At 27.3% G+C, this 18,553-nt stretch overlaps 1 long non-coding RNA gene across 1 annotated transcript; it reads right to left on the minus strand.

Annotated features, from left to right (window-relative positions):
• Positions 1-5,263: 5,263 nt before the first annotated feature.
• LOC107430230 (uncharacterized) lies at positions 5,264-7,123 on the minus strand. Its single transcript, XR_001582516.4, has 2 exons — positions 5,808-7,123; positions 5,264-5,703 (listed from the first exon to the last, which is right to left on the minus strand). It is a non-coding gene; the product is annotated as an uncharacterized LOC107430230 (long non-coding RNA).
• Between the last annotated feature and the right edge of the window lie 11,430 nt (positions 7,124-18,553).

An 18,553-nucleotide genomic window follows, 5' to 3' on the forward strand; every position in this document is an offset into this window, starting at 1 on the left:
TTTCATCCTCTCTTTTTAAGATTGGATTAATTTCCCTTTCCTATTACTTTGTCCATCATGGAATCTTAATAGAAAACTAGAACAATCTTTAATTATCATAAACAAAAATTCTAATTAGATAGTACGCGTCTTATTTTAACTTTTCCTAGTGAAGGTGAATTTCTCGATAAAAAAATAATAAAAATAAAGGTGAATGGTTGTTTATATAGGACACTAAAATTATAGAAAATCATTCATAAGCGATGTGTTAAACAACGGTGGTAATAAAATTTAAATAAATTACAGCCCCTCATAATCATTTGGTAACTCGTTGGTTTTTGGATTTTTCAACACAATTTTGTGTAATTTAATTATTTCAAATGCTTGTTAATGGTATTTAGAATTTGTTAAACTTGTCATTTAGTTATAAAATTGAAAATTCTAATAATAATAAAGAATGCATAAACACCAAATCAAATTCCATTATAATGAAATCAGATTTTGGTCCATGGAGTCCCAAAAAGGTAATAACTCCAACATGTCCGATGCTTCTGGGGCCGAATACGATATACAAGTAGGACTAGCACTATAAGCAAGCTATGCGAAAAACCACTTCTCTCTTCCAGTTTCGTAACAATTTTGGCAAAACGGGTTCTACCGTAAATTATGAATTTTTTAGTTTTCGCCATTAGTTATTGGTAGAGCCATTGGAAATGGAATGAGATAAGAACCTCTATAAATATTTCCTCCAGGGATGACAATTTGCCTTATATAATGGTGCACTGCTCCTAATATGGCGGTTTTTCTCTGAAAAATGGAAGTTGTTGGGCGGGTTCAGGACAAAATTGTAAAGTCCAAATCTAGATCAGGCCAGGATGGGATAATAACAATTTCGGATCTGAACCTGATCCGATATATATATATATATATATTTAATAATTTCATTTATGTAATTAATTTTTATTTATTTATTTATTTATTTTTTTTTGGTTCTCGTAGGTTTTTTAGTTAACAAATTGTATGTACGTAGGCTTTTATAAAAGAAATTTTTTTTATATAAATTTTTCAAAAAATAATTATATCAATTATTAAAAAAAAAATATGGCAATGCGAAAAATGGATTGTCCCATTTCCGATTGAAAAATCTTCATTTCTATTTTATTTAAAAAAAAAAAAAACTATGGGAACAGAATGGAAAATTTCCTAAAAGGATGAGGATAAAATTTTAAAAACCGAACATTCCTCGTTGACATTACTAAATTTTCCTCCTCATTTACTCATGACAAGTTTAAAGGTTTCTAATTTGGTGTTTATATGTGTATATATATATATATATATATAATTCTTCCTCCTATAGATTTGTAGTTAATTTGAGATGGCTTACAAACTTTTACTATGATTCAAGGTAAAAACTATAAACAATTAGGTAGAACAAGCTAAAAACAAAAAATCAATACGAAACCAAAAAACACCTAAGTGTCGTATAAGCTCCAAGATCTATGTGTTGAACGGCAGTGGGAGACCCTCAAAAAAAAAAAAAAAAAAATTAATAAACAGCAGGAGACGCATAAACAAATGTTTAAAGGAAGCCCTTGTTGTCTAAATGCATTTGATCAGGCGAATAATTAGAGTTGGAAAAGTCTAAGTTAGAGGAACGCTGTCTTGTTGCCTATGTAATGGAAGACTGTAAATAGAATTTTTTTTTTTTTTAATGACTATAATTATATACAGGGTCAATTAGGTAAGTTAGTAAGCACTATACGCGTGAAAGTCTTTGTTTTGTAGCATTTTAATCATAATCATAATGTCCATTTCATGGAGAGAAAACCCAGTTTTTTAGACCAAATCTTATTAGCTGTAAAACGAATCCTATGCAATTTTATTACATGGATCACATCTTCAAACCCGCCTATTCTTTTTCTACCTACCAAACATTTCTAAAAATTCAAATAAACAAATATCTTCTTTTTTTTTTTTTTTTCTTTTTCCTTTTTTTGTGTCTTGCCAAAGAAAAAAAGAAAAGTGTATTTATATTAAGAAAATAATTAACTTTTAGGTAATCTAAATTTACAGATATTGGTATGGATATGACTCCACTTTATTACATCAAAATTCGATATGTCTTTTTGATCCCTGGCCAGTAATTACAAATTATTGTTACTAATTCTTCATAAGTTCCGCACATGAGAAGTACAAGGTTTCAAGAATCCAAAGTAAAAGCGTTATCAGATAAATATGACTGGGAAGATATACGAATATATGAGGATATATTTATATTCCATTACATATAATAATGAAAATTATTCATATTGATCGGCATTAGAATATTCATGATGTTATTATTCCCTTGCATGTATAGATTTTTATATAGACATATTTATATTGAAGCTAAGGTGATCCTATTCCTAAAAATGGTGGGTCTAGTATTGTCTTGTAAGTTCTACATTAATATATACTTTCACTTTGTTTCGATGGAACCGAAAACAGAAGTTTGGTATAGCATGTTATTTTGTCTCTCTCCCATTAACAATGTTAGACAATTAATTGAATCAGTTCTGCACCTTAGTCCAAGTTAATTAATGCTGTTAGCCGACTTAATCAGAAGTAGTAGAAGACCAAAACGATTAGTAGACTAATCTCAAAATTTCAAAAACTCGTACTAATTTCTCAAAGAGTAGTTGGAAACAATCAAATTGAATTTTTATTAGTAAAAGTAAAATATCTTTCTTTTTTTTTTTTTTTAAGCAGTAAATGAATCTTAACCGCTCATCAAATTTTGTTAGCCATATAGCTTATAACTTATCATCTTTATAATAGACATCATTAGCTAGTTCCAAGTGATTATGAAATCTCGTCCTAATCATGTTATTTGTTAGATTCTTTTCCGAAAACAAAAGACATACAATATTTACTCTTTTTCTTCTAACTACCAATAATAATAGAACTACCATTAATATGGATATTATTTATTGTTTACTTTTAATTATGTAATACTTTTTTTTACTTTAAAAATATAATTTGAAAAAGTAAATCCTTTTGAGTTAAATTGTCAAATAACACTTAATGAGTCAATAATATCAATGATGGCAAATAATATTTTTTTTCTGACATACATACATTAATTTTAAAGAGGATTTTTCAGCTTCAAACAAGATGAACCAATCGACTTATTGTTATCTAAACCATCTACTGAAAGAAATCATGCAATATTAACTTTGAATTTTGGAATTATTTGGAACATAATTTTTATTATATATTATACATCTAATAACATAACAAATACTAAAGATTGTTACTTACCTAATTAAAATTTTAGTATTAAATCGAATGAAGTGGGTATCCTCTACTTATATTGGCAGCTTATGTTGAAAATATGTTCCAAACAAATTATAACTCATATAATTCCAATGTTTTCAAAATTTCTCCAACTGAAAAAAACATCATATGTGATATCAGATCTATATACATTATTTCATACTGAGGTTACCGTAAAGTCATTCAGTTAACATACTTAGATATCAACTGATGAGCTAATTTAGACTTTTTCTCCTTTACTCTTCCCAATTATGAAGCACTAATTAAGCCTAAAACTTACAAGGATTTATTGACTAATCACAAGCTGGCAGCAAAGTTACCGCCGTCATTCACTCAGGGCAAAAGTTATACCATATCATTTTATTTTTAAGTCATAATATTCTCTTAGAAAATTTTAGGGCGGAGCACCTGGTATTTGAATACATTTTTTATTTTATTTTATTTATTTTTACGTTCATCAAATGGGGCAACCTTATCATAATAGGACAAAAGCATCACTATCTGATTATTTTGGAGAAAGATTTTGCTTTATACCCCAAGAGATGCTGGATATGACATTGAAGATTAAAAATTAATCCAAGTTCATTAACACTAAGCCTTTTCCAAATGGGTTGGAACATCCAGGACCCAGAGAATAAAGCAAAATCAAAACTTTACGAACATTAAAGATTTTAATAAGTTTCATGCAAAATTCCTTGTCAAATCCCCCCACTTTGAACCAAAATTTGAACCCCTTTGAACCACTAGGAGATAAATCCTCCAACTCATCATATATATTAAGAAATCTATAATGACAAATCAAATTGCACTTAGGTATGTTAATGGTGCTGAAATAATCAATCATAACATGATAAAGAGCCGTTGGATTTGAAAAAGTGGAAAACACTATACACGAAAATGCTTGTAATGTATTTGGTATAATGTTTGTAAGCCAAGATAGGTAATTATAAAATTTAAAAAAAATAATAATATTAATAAAAGAGGGGAAAAAAAAAAAAAAGCCATCAAAATAAATTACTAGTAAATTAAATACAAAGAGCTCATTAAAATAAAAACATTATAAAAGCACTAAGCATGTGGCATGACAATCTGTGGTTGGGAGTTGTTTTTCTTCCGAGAGATTCGTTTTGGAAAAGAACTATCAGAGATGGCAGGTGTGAGTGACATTTTGTTGTAGTTGAAATTAAGCACTATTAAGATAGAATATAGCCTTCCTTTTCCCAGTCAACTTACAGTATAATTAAATTTCAAATTTTTCAGCAGGAAATTACATCGAATACTATCATGTCCTTTTTCTTCTTAAATTATTTATTATACGTCCATTAGGGTTTCTTTAGGGTAAGCCTGCGAGTGGTAAGGAACTTTTGGAGAAAATGGCCTCTTATTACATGCACTATTTTTTTTGTTTTTCAACCTTTTCACACAAAAAGGAGTTCACATTCTTTCCCTTCTATTTTTCTATGTTTCCTTTTTTACGAATGGAGAAAAGGAGGTTATTAATCTTTTGTATTTCTATATTGAATATAGAACTACAATGGCTACAAATTTCACCGAAAAAGAATGGAATGGTACAACTGATTACATAACACAGCAGGATATATAAAGATTTTATATATTGTTCATTAGCGTGAAAAAATAATTGAAAAAAAATAAAAATACCTCTAAATTGTCAATTAGTCAAAGAAAAAATTAAAGGGGGTAAAACCCATTTACCTAATCAACTTTGCCAAGTATTCCTTCCTTGATGCAATTAATATAGGTGAAACACACACACACACACACACACACACTCTCACTCTCACACTCTCACGTACACTAGCACAGTCAAACACAGAAGAAATGGAAAAAGATTTACCCTGCCCGAGAACCATCAATATGAAAGTTTTGTTCCTTTCCCAAACTGCAAAGAAACACAAACCAAGCTCTCCCACATGGTTGTTTATACATTCCAGGGAAAGCAAACTAACAAAAAAAAAAAATCATTCTTGGTAATACATGGGAACATAGAACATAGAAACATGTTATACACATGTTAAAACGAAAGACAATTGAATAGTGCAAAAGCAAAGGATTAGAATTCAACCAAGCTTTGATTATGAGAGCACACCCACAAAAATAAAAAAATAATAACGAACATTATTGTAACTAAGCCCTCTTTCTCTTTTAGCAACTATTTTTCTTGCAGTAATAATAGCTAGCTAGATGTATACATATCTATTTAGTTTGAACCTATTTACAAATAATAATAAGAATCCAGCTTGAACCATTTGGGAGGATATTTTGGTAATTGCGCATGACATCTCTAGGAACTTGTTGCAGATGAAAAACAAGACCCAAGAAATTGTTGTAGAGCGTGTGAAACTCTTATCTCCAACTTCTTCCTCACATGCATTGAAAAGAAAACCCTAGCTGCAAATTAGTTGATTGCCAGATCAACCCCTCGAAAACAAATACGAAATGATTAAATCAAAGCTAATTAATAATTGAGATTTTGGGGGTAAATTAAAACTTACTTTAACCCCATATGTTTAATCTACAGTAGCTTTTTTGTTGAATCTGCAAACATGAATGGTTTTATTTTTTTGTTGAATCTGCAAACATGAATGGTTTTTTATTTTTTTGGTTGAATCTGCAAACATGAACAGTTAAGCTACAATCTTTATCCACAGAAAATTCCCAAAAAGCAATACGAAAATCTACAGCAAAGGATATTAATTAATTATTTGCATATATAATTGTAGTCTGTAGATATGATGATGCATATAGCTTCCTTTCTAGGTTACCAGACAAGATAATCATAAGAAAAAGTTAAGCTGATCTAGATATATACTAAGAAAAACCAAGTTGGATAAGTTCAAATAATTCATCCTCAACTTAAAATATACATAATATAATACAATATAATATAATATAAACATGGGTATGCAACAGCTTAGAACAAATATAAACAATATAATGATCAAATTGATAATTTAACATTAGGAAGGTAAGGAAAAAAAAAAGATAAAAAAAAAGGAAAGGGTAGCTTACGAAAAAGATTACAAGTAAAGGGAGCTCCCTTCAGTCCAAGTACAGGAAGTTTAAGATTCAATTTGTCTCCCGCATCATTCACTCATTTACTGGGTTTTTCCGTTTATTAATAACCCAGTATTTGGATGAATGAGTCGGCAGCTAATTGAATCCTACTGCCACCCATGAGTGGACTGAAGAAAGCTCTCTTTCTCGAAAATATTTATTGATAAAATCTCTGAAAAAATACCAAAAAAATAAAAAAAGATTTATAATATCTAAACTGGAAATATAGATACAGATCTACGCAATTTCGACGTGCAAAGTGAATATTTCCTGAAACCCATACGATAAACTTGGCTAAAATCTACAGCAGCCAGTGAATCTCAGAGAAAAAAGAGGGAGAGATCTTAATGACGGTGGAGGGATTTATAGAGGGTATATAGACTGGAGGTGAGCTTATGTTTCCACTGCCACCTCAACTAAACTAGTCATGGGAAACGAGAGTGGAGGAATGGCTTTATATAAAGCTAAAAAAGAAAGGCTTGGATCAGAGTAATAAATATATATATATTTTTTATAATTATTATGAAATATTATAAAAAATAAAAAACAAAAATGAATGGAAGTGATTCATATTCTTCTTTGCTTTCTGATTGCCATGTACAAACAATACTACCAATCCCTTGCATCATGGATAGCCCATCACTCCCTTTGCATATGCCCTAGTGTTTTTTTAATCAATTTAATAAATTAAAAACTGTTCATACACTAAACCCCTTTTTGGGATGCTATGCGTTTGTTGTGATCAACAAGTGAGTTCAAGTCATAACCATTATCTATATATATTGGAAGCCAAAAAATAAAAACAAAAATAATAGCATTATTTTTCTTCCCAATCAAAAAAAGAAAAAAGCCTTATATCCTTTTTTTTTTTTTTGTATCATCAGCTTTATACCCTTAACAACCAAGACATTTAGCCCAATTTACCAAAATTAAAAAAAAAAAAGAAAAGAAAAAGAAAAAGGACACTTAGCCCAACCAAAAAAACAAAAAAAGAAAAAGAAAAAGAAAAAAAGACCCAATCCCGTACAAGTATCAAAAAAAGACCCAATCCCGTACAAGTATCTAATTTTGCTTTTCTTGGCTAAATCGGTGCAAGGTTGTTTTGTAAATACTGATTGGTAAGCAATCGGACATCATTTGATATGATAATGGAGCACATTGTTTTGGTGAACATTTTGAAGCGGATCATACGAATAATCGTATTTTTTGTGATGAGTCAAAAGGACAATTTTTTTTATTATTTTTTCTTTACTGAGCAAAGGTCTATTATATTGGGGTTCTGTTTTTTTTTTTTTTTTTTTTTGGCCAATAGGTCTATCATATACATTAGGTTAGCCACTTCATTGTCCTCCAGGTTTACTGGCTAGCTATACTTAGGCATATTTTAGCTTTACAATCAAAACTTTACAACTTTACAAGCTTTTATTGTTATTAAGTAAAACTTTACAAGTTTTTATTGTTATTAATTAATCTTTATAATTAATTCGGTATTTGGACTGGTCATTTCAAGCTAAATTGCATAGAAAAGTATTAAAAAACAAAAGACAAAAAAATAATGATAATAATAATAATATTAATAAAGTTGATGCAAACCCTAGAGATTCCATGAAAACCTATGTTGTCTTCCTAAGCTAGGTTTCTGTGTATTTCTGAGAAACAATCTGCTGGAGGGTACAAACCTAGCTATTTTGACAAAGTTCTTGTAGCCTTTTTGTGTTTCTACTCTTTAGTAGTACCTTATATTTTTTACAAATGCAATGTCTCGGACTTAGTATATATTTTATATATGTAGCTCTTTACCATATATATACATATATACAAAATGTAATTCTTAAGTAATTTATCACATTATTAATGAATATCAACTTACATGTCTCATGCTAGCTATTAAGTGTAATATATGAATTAGATAACTAAGCAAATATATATGTAATATACAAATGAATTCACCAAAAAAAAATATAATATACAAATGAATTAGAAGGATCCCCAAATCATATTTTATATACGTATATATATTTATATATACCAACAGCCATCAAGTACATGCTCAGCAATATTGTCTGTAACAAATTTGATCAAGTACAAACCAAATCTATATATCTCTACTTTGCTGATGAAAAGACTAATCAAAAGCATGCTTTCGATATATTACTCACTGTACCATAATGTGCAGGGTCTTCATGAATCATGATAGTAGCAGAATTTTTTATTTTTTTATTTTTTTATTTTTTGGGGAAGTGATAGTAGCAGAAATTGGTAGTATACAAGGATCTGAATATTGATTACCACAAGAAAAGGGATCTCAATACTGAATATTTACTAGCTTCAAAAAAAAAAAAAAATACTGAATATTTACTATATTTCGCATTTTTTATACATGAACACTTTTCCATATATATAATAATAATACATATATATATACACACACACCACCACTTTAAATATTTTGATATCCAATAGCATGACTCCAAAGCACCTTATGAATTTAACATTCTAATCCAAAAACATTCTTTTTTGCAGAAAATACAGAGAACTATTTTAACCATCTATGGGACTTCTTTCAAAAATGTTAGTGAAGTTAATTCTTTTTTTTTTTTTTCGGTAAACAGTGAAGTCAATTCATTGGTACATTAAATTCACCAATAATATATACATACCATATCTAAAATTTCTGTTCTTTATTATTTTTGTTATTGTCAAATCCGCATTTGTGAATATCTCATGGGGAACCTTTGTAATCTTTGTAGTGGGTTATTTTTCCCATATTCCCACGATTATTCTGAAGGCAATCATTTTTATACGATCTGACACCCCAAAAATGACGACTGGCTGGACCATACGCGGTCTACCACATTACCATATATCCATCCAATTAAAACCTGCCACTTCATTAAGAAACAAGACTTGGTGGTCAGCATTAACGATCTTACAGCTTTTGCTTGGGTTTTTGTTTTATAAGGAAATTTAAAAGAAATTCATTTTTAGAAAAAAAAAAAAGGAAAAAAAAAATAAATGGAAAAGAAAAAGATATGCATGTGTTCCCAATCCCACTTACAGTTTAATTCTGAATTTGTATATTATGATGTCAAGTATATTTTTGCCCTTATTGAACAATAATCAATTGTTATAAATGAAAATATAAAAAGAAAAATTACAAGAATGTTGATGAATAACTACGACAATTATTTGTCCGATGATCTTTTAAATAGCGACATTAACAGTCTATTTCTCATAGATTCGAAGAGAAAGCAAGTGAGCTTGAGACATGATGAAAATCAAAATTAATTAAGTGGGGATATATATGTTTTGGACATATAATATATTTGTGGGGCATATGTGTTGGTCAATTACTCGATCGATTTGACGATCGATGATGGAAAAATCGATTATTGATTCGTAAAAAGTTGCCCTAAAACAGTTCTTTTAAGTTATCGTGTCAACACATAATAAAAAGTATAAAAAAAATGCTTTTATTGTTTTGATTAAGTATAAAAATATGTAACTAATAGTCTTTTAATATATCTCCAAAAAAATATTCCATACATCATCGTAAAAACTATTTTTGCAGTTAAAATAATAGATTTGCCCCATAATAATCCAAAACTAAGACTAATGGTTGAATTATCATTATTTTTTTAAAATTTAAGCTAATAAAAGGTATTACCATTACTTTTATATATTTTTTAACACTTTCTCCCTTCTATATATATATATATAAGTAATTTTATATTTATCAAATTTATAGTAAAATAATTATATATTATTATTTAATTGTTTTTTTCCCTATTATTATAAGATATGAATAATTTATTAACTACTCGTATACTACCACATTATTATTTATCAAAATTTTAATAAACAATTTGATAAATATAATATTATTTTTTGTATATAAATTTGATCTTTTTAGATTAAGGTTTTTATATGTGTTTTAGTTTTTAATTTTTTTTAATTTTTAATAAAACTATAAAAAATATGTAACTAATAATATTTTAATATCTTAAGAAAAAAAAATATTCAATACATCATCTTAAAAACTATTTATGCAGTTAAAATAACAGATATGTCCAATAATAATGCCAAACTAAAACTAATGGTCGAATTATCATTTTTCTAATAAAATTTAAACTAATAAAAAAGATTATCATTTCTTTTATATTTTTTTTAGTATTCACGTTCACATATAAGTAATTTTATATATAATAAATTTGTTTACTAAAACAATTATATGTTATTATGCAATTGATTTTTCATCCTATGATTGCAGGGCTTAAATAATTTATTAACTTTTTATATACCACAATATCAGTGATTATTAAATTTTTAATAAATAAATTTGATAAATATAATATTATTTCTCACGCATAAGTTTAACATCTTTTGAATTAGAATCCTTACATATATTTTTAACTTTTACACGGATGTAATGAAATCTAAACATAAAACTTTGGCTCCAGTAATAGTATAGAAAAACTCTAAAAAATGATAAGATTTCCTCTGATTCCCATCACTAATTAATATAAAATACTAATTAGATTTAAAAAATTATTTTTAATTTATATAAAAACATAGTTATGATATTAGATTTAATTCTAAAAATTGAAAGAAAAATAATTTATTATTATTTTTTTTTTGGGGGAAAGAATATATATATATATATAATATAATATATTGTAAAGAACGTATTTTAAGTCTTTCAAATGTAAAATTATGAATGTTAGGAAGCGGACAGAAGGGGGATGGGCTGAGAGCGGTGACAGCAAAGGGAAGACAGCAACTAAAAATAAAAAAATAAAATAAAATTACGATCACATCAGGGTTTGTGACTGAGTTGCTGAAATCAGTGTCTTATCAACATAAAAAGGCTGCCTACGAAATTGAGGAAATGAGAAATGGTGTGTACCTCTTTGCCTCTCAATTTTCTTCGCCATTTCATTTCCTTTTGTCCAATCATACTTTTTCTACTCTCATCCGTCCATCCATCCCATCTTCTTTCCTTCCTTTCTTGACTACATATACTCTTTATTTTTTACGCCAAAATACATATATATATACTCTGTATCTAATTTCTTACCCTCTGTTTTAATTAACTAATTACTTAATAATTCAAGTTGTTCAGCCGATATAAAATGTCTAGGTAAAATTAAGGGTTATTTAGCTCCAATAGATTCTGAACTATATATATTTTTGGTAAATTTTATGACCTACATATATATATATATATATAAACTCTACACCCAGGGATCGAGTAAATGGCAAGAGTTGGTTCTCATCACACCTGTTTGTAAAAAATATGAATTTGAGTTTCAACAGCTTCATTTGATATGGATTCTACATGCTATCATATACTATAGAAGAGGAAGATTAAAACAACCATACGGTGATGGGCTAGATAGTACATGAATTTCTTTTTGAATTATTTAAACCATGACTACTAATGGTCTATAATTTTTATTTTTTTAAACTGATAATACCTATCAAAATGTTCATTTTTCATTCATTTAAAAAAAAAAAAGTTATATATATATGTAAACTTTTTATAGCAGTTTGATCTCTAAATTTAATTTTAATTTTATTTTAGCTTTTAAAGTTATTTTTAAAATTTTTAATATTTTTGAAGCTTGGTATGCACTTGATGAACATTCAAGCTAAAAGTAAAAGTAATGATCGCTCTTTTCTGATCTATCTGTTCAACATGTTTCCGATTCCAGAGAGAAAGGTTTCACCAAATTCCTTAGTTCTTCTTCATATTTTTGGTATTTTTAAAATTATAATAATATAATAAAACAAGCATTCTCGCCTTGCCCATCTATATTTACGATTTCTTTAATTTTTTTTTTTTATAACTTGATTCATAAACTTCTCTCAACCTAATTGGAGGGTCTCATAAATTACTTAATTTTGTAATTTTATTGTGTTAATGTTGCAGAAAGTGCAATGCATGCTTTAAAATTGTTATAAATTATATTAAAATTAATTTTAAAAACTAAAATGTAATAAAAATTGAAATTTAGGGATCCCAATGTCACAAAAAAGTTTTAAAAATCAAAATGTAAATATATATATATAATTTAGGGACTAACAGATATAGTAATTTTAAAACTAATCCTTCTCTCTCGTAAATGGAAATTATATGTCTCAAACTTTTATATCTTTATCTTTGTCAAATCACTGGCAGAATTCTATTTCGTTTGATTATTAACTTTTACTTATTTAAATTTATTTTTATTAATATTTTAAATAAAATGATATCATATTGATAATAAATAAAAATAGAAATTAAAAGAAACATCGAATTTGTCTTCGTCTTCTATGATCTTATATGTTCAATTGGGCTCCAAAACAACTGTCTTTGTGTGTGTATATGTATGTGTTTTTTTTAGTTGTCAAATTTTAAACACAACATTTTATAAGTTTTTATTCTATATCAAATTAAATTATCTTTTTTTTTTTAAGTTTAAGCAATTTTTTCTGTTTTAAATTTTCTTTCTTCTTTTAGAAACATGCACAGATTATGAAATAATATGAATATAATTGCATATGTTCGCCACCTTTAATTTAATTTCCAAGTCCGTGGTGTTTATTTAAGATCATGTTTACATGTGGCTTTTAGTGAGCTAAGTTGTAATTTGATTATGTCATAATTGGCCAAACAAAAATTTCCTTCCTTGGTGTAGCTTGGTACCTTTGTGGGGTTTGATTGGGTTATTTTTTTATACAGTTATGTCCTCTCAACAAGAAAATTCAAGCATTTTTCTGGGGTATGAATTATGATGTCTATAAATTTTAGCCAACGCACGCATATGCCAAACTTGTATAATATGTAGGTATTTTCCTTTTCACTGTCGGAACCTCCTACTATTCCTTTCCCTCCATTCCTTTATATTCGGTATAGCCGACTTGTCCTCTCTGCCTAATTAAATTTTTCTAGAAGAATGATTAGCTCTAAGTCATTGTCTCTGAACCAATTAATTGATAGTATTGTTCAGTTTATGTATATATATATATATATATATATTTAAATAGTTTAGTAGTAAAATCACTGTTTTATTATAAATTAGGATTATGGAGGTGCTTTTAACATTGTGAGAGATCTCTAGCCTGTTGAAACCTAACCGATTTTTATAATTTTTCTGGGCTAATAATAGATTATAAAAAAATTAAATTTTTTTTTTAGCTGAGAGGGTTAGAGTTAGGGACTTAATTTTTCCAAGAGTAGTCCAAACATAAAAATATTAATTACTCATTTATGCACGAAATTAAAAGGTATGTAATAACGATATTTTAAACTAAGTTTAAGTAATGAACATACATTTAAAAAAAATTATTAAAATAAATTATCAGGTTTTGAGTATGATTATCACATTATTATTTTTTTTTTTTTGCTAAAAATGATTATCACATTTTTTTGATGAAAAAGAATGGGAGTCACATGATCCACAGCTTTTGGCTGTGAAAATTTTGAATAGACTCATAGCACTCTGGTTCTTGTCAAGTCAATACAACTAGCTAGATTGACTAAAGATTTTCTATTTTATTTTATTTTATTTTTACTTCAAATAGATTGCTTTTCCCAATTAAAACGCACCAGATAAAATCACTTTTACCGATTAACTTGCAGTTTTATCTCAATATGTGAAAACAATATAACTCTGAAAATGATTAATTTCAAACAATGGCCATCAAATTAAGGCTTTGGGGTTTTTTTTTTTTGGTAAATAGGTTTTGGGGAATGTGTAAAGCGGCAAAATATTTCCTCCACGGAAATCATACATACTAAAGAAGCTAGGCATGTTGATAAAGAAAAGTATTTTATAAATGATTAGTATGTATACCGTATATAATACATAGAATATCTCGCAAATCCAAACTATCTAATATGATCATTTTAAAATTGCACTTTCTGTTTAACTACATAATCTTTTCAAGAATCCTACATTCATAAATATTTATTCAATTTATATATGATCAAATGTACATATATAGCACTTTCATGCGCATTGTATATATATATATATACTGTCCTTGGAATAAAGTATCTTCCCAACTATAATGGGTAATATAATAACCTGGTTAATGGTATTGATAATATCTCAACTAATATTTTAAAACTTAAAACCTAGATAGAAATGTGCAACTTTATATTATTTATCATATTATCTTATTTTCTATTTGAAAGATAGTTATCATAAAATTATTTTTGTGAGACCATCCAAGGGCTTTGATCCCAATAATTCTCATGTGAATATATATAGTTTTCGAATTGTTTTAAAAAATTTAAAATTAAAAAATATATTGGTAGCTTAAGTGAATTACTAAAACTTTTTAAAGAATAGAATGAATCTTATATGTATATTTACTATGTGCATTTTTAAGTAATGTAAAAATTAGTAAAGAAACCCACATAGTTTTGTATCATATAATCATAGTATGAAAATCAAGTATATCAATATTGATTTTTTAAATCTCAAATTTTAAAACAAAAAGAAAATTGAAGAAAAAACATCAAGATAGTCTTCTATCGTATGGGTGACAACGTTTCATGTTCCACCATACATTTATTCAAATTTTTAAAGTGGGACATGAATCCCCTATCATAAAATAAGATGAATAAACAATCATACAATAAAATGCGCAAAAACTATTGCAGTAAAATGGAGTGAAAGCAAATAAATAAATGAAAACGTGAGCACTGGTAGGTGAAACAAGTATCAATGCAAAGGTGAGGGCATGCATTTCACTTCATTTCATATCATGTTTGTTTGGTTATTATTATTATTAATTTTGGACAAATAGAGTTGTCCCTCTGAAGTGACCTTATGCTTCCACAGCTAGGCTTTACTATTTTTTGCCATTATTTATCACAATTTTTTTTTTATTTAAATCCATCTCTTTGTCATATCTTTGCCAGAATCACTTTCATATTTTGACATATATATATATATATATTTGCCCACAGTGATCCATTGCCCCCTGCCCACATGGTATGGTCATCTGAGCATTTTTCATTATTCCCTTCCCCTGCTTCTGCACTCAGATTATATTCTTCTGGGGGCTTCTTTGGATTTCTCTATGTATTGTCTCTCTCTGTTTACTTTCTCACTCTTTCTAGTTTCTTACCCCACTCATTTCACTGTTATTAGAACACGAATAGTATCTTAGGAGTTCTCTTCAGAAAAAAAAAAGAAAAAAAGAAAAAAAGAAAAGTACTTATATATAATACAACTTATATATGCATATAGATAGATAGATAGATAGATATAGTCTTATAGGTAGACCAAAGTCACCAAACATAACCCCCAAATTCTAGCTCTTTATTGTCACTCACTCATGAAATAAAAACTCAAAAAATCATTTGGAACCCATTTCATCTCTATGCAATTGAATTTGAATATTTGCCATTTCTCTAATTACATTTTACTCCGATATACTTCCCAAACTTTATTTATTAATTAGAAAAGAATTGAAAAAGAAGCCAAGAAAAAGAGTTCCAATTTTACATTACAAAAACAAGAGAGAGAGAGAGAGATATCTTGCACCGAATATCAGCAGGAGCTTTTGAGTGCAAGAAGACCGAGTTACTGGGGAATAGTAGTACCTATTGATAAGAGGGTTTCTTTTATTTGATAAGACTTAACAAGGCAGACGGAGAAAGCTTTATCTGGTAAGAATAACCAAAGAAATTAATTAATAAATTACGAATACATTTTATTAGATGCTTTGGCTTCTATTTATTTATTTACCAACCAACCAGACTCGCGTGGAAGCTCAGTGGTTAGCATACCACAGCCCGGCCAGTGGACGCTGGGTTGGAGTTTTGGGGGAAGGGGATGCCTGGGGCATAGCACCAAAAAAAAAAAAAAAGAAAAAAAAAAAAATATATATATATATATGAATCCCCTTTCAGCTAAAAAATATATATATATATAGATATATATAATGTATATAGATATATTATATAAATATCATCATGATTCATGCATAAGCTGTATATATATATATATATATATATAATTAAAAACTTTTGGTGGCATACATCATATCAATTCCTCTTGCCGGGGTCGGCAATAAAGAGAGAAAGAGGAATTTTTCAGTTAAATATATAAAACAACTTAAAAAAAAAAAAAAATTCAATTTGAGTTGCTACTTTTTTTTTTTTTTTTTCCTTATTGTTTAACGAGTGATCATAGAGGGGAACAGAATTTTTAACTTTGTGCTGTTCAACCACTTGGAAAATATTAATCAATTATTATGAATAAATTAATTGATAAAAAAATCACGATGATTTAATAAAGGAAAGATTCACATTGTATACAATTTTTTTTTTTTAAAAAACATTAATAAATAAGATTAATTGTAAGTAATGCATAACAAACTTGTACTTAGAAGTCAGAAGCTACGCGAACATAATATTCTTTTTTCTCTTTTTTGGTCTTCTATAGCTGTTTTTCTTTATAGATGTTAAATCAGAATCAAGATTTTAATACTTGGATTGATGAACTGTTATTCCAATTAACGTACTTTTTATTGCTTAGCCCAGCATTTTAAAGGTGACAATTTCTTTTTTTATCTTGTGGATAATTTATGGGTATATATATATAAATATATATATATTAGCCTATCAAAGATTCAAAAAAAATAAATAAATAAAATAAAATAAAATTTATATTGAAATATTACTTGCATATACGTGGATTATATTCCATCAAAAGATGAAAAACAGCATATCCAAATTTTGTATGTTAGAAGAAATATAGTAAACAAAATATTAAAATCTCAGCAAACAATGGTTTTGCCAATTATGCTGTTCATTTTGAACATTCAACATAAGAAATTGTTTAAGATTTTAATCTTCGTACTATAGTTTTAATTGTTGGATTAAATTTATAAGGAACTTGTAATTAATTGGGTAGATAATTAGATATTCATGAAAAAGAATTTAAACACAATAATGTCACATTCAAATGTAATTCTCGAATCAATTGAAAATGAAATAATAGTACGAACTCTATAATTACATTAGCATCTAAATACTTTTAGTTATAACCAAAACAAAAAAAAACATAGCTTATCATGTCGGTAACTATCGTATTATAAGAATGATTATTATTATTTTCTTTTTCCAATTCAATAGTGGAAACAACATTTCTTTTCATCAACAATCCTTTCAGATTGGATTCCACAGATCCGTCCAAAAAAATAGAGTAGATTCCGCAGATGGACCATCACAGAATCAGGCCGATTTATCCCAACTTGGGCTGAACTCAAAATCATAAAATAGAGTTTATGGGCTCAATTGTAGTAAAATAGGTAAGCAAATGCTTATCATCATATAAGAATGATAAGAATGATTATTATTTTATTTTTTTTACCTTATGTAATTTACTTATAATTTCAAATGTTTATTAGTAATAGATAATTTTTTTAGGCATCTCCATTAAGTATTAAATTAAAAGAAAAGAGGAAACATAATTTTTTTTTCTTTTTCAAAAAAAAAATTGAACATAATTTCAATTTTTTCCCCTCCCTCTAAATTTATAATCAATTAAAATATTTAGTAAATTCTAACTGCCACAAATAAATATTTAAAATATTCTTATGACAAAAAAGAAAAAAAAATTCAAGTATGAAAGTTACAAACAATTAAATAGAAAAAAAAAGAATAAAAAACGATTATAAGTCTCTACATCAGTCACTTAAGAAGGCCTCTTTTTTATTTTTGGGACAACACACTCATGAAAGCGTTGCTTCCCATTATTTTCCTATTAAATTTTGACAAAATCAATAAAAAGAGGTTATAAGTATTTTAAAAATTAAAATTTAATTACAGCCCATATGATAATTTGCAAAACTAAACTAAAGAAATTATCGCATAAAGGTTGTGAATTAAGAAAAAGTTAATAGCTTTTCTTAATTTTCAAAATTTAACGAAAATTAATATAGTAAAATATTTATTTTGAAAAATGAATACAATAATAAAATTTTATTATTTGGTTATAATAGTTACATTTTCATATGAATTTAAATTTCTTATAATGACTTGAATATAATTGACTTCCAACACTTTTGATCACTTGCATCACGCATTTCAATTTAATTAATTTAATCTAAGAGAGAGTAACAGTTCCAAGCAATGTAATAATATAGAAAGCTACCATAACAAATTAGTTATTAAACAAGA

This window comes from Ziziphus jujuba, chromosome 6 (assembly GCF_031755915.1).
Source record: "Ziziphus jujuba cultivar Dongzao chromosome 6, ASM3175591v1".
Classification (NCBI taxonomy): Eukaryota; Viridiplantae; Streptophyta; class Magnoliopsida; order Rosales; family Rhamnaceae; genus Ziziphus; species Ziziphus jujuba.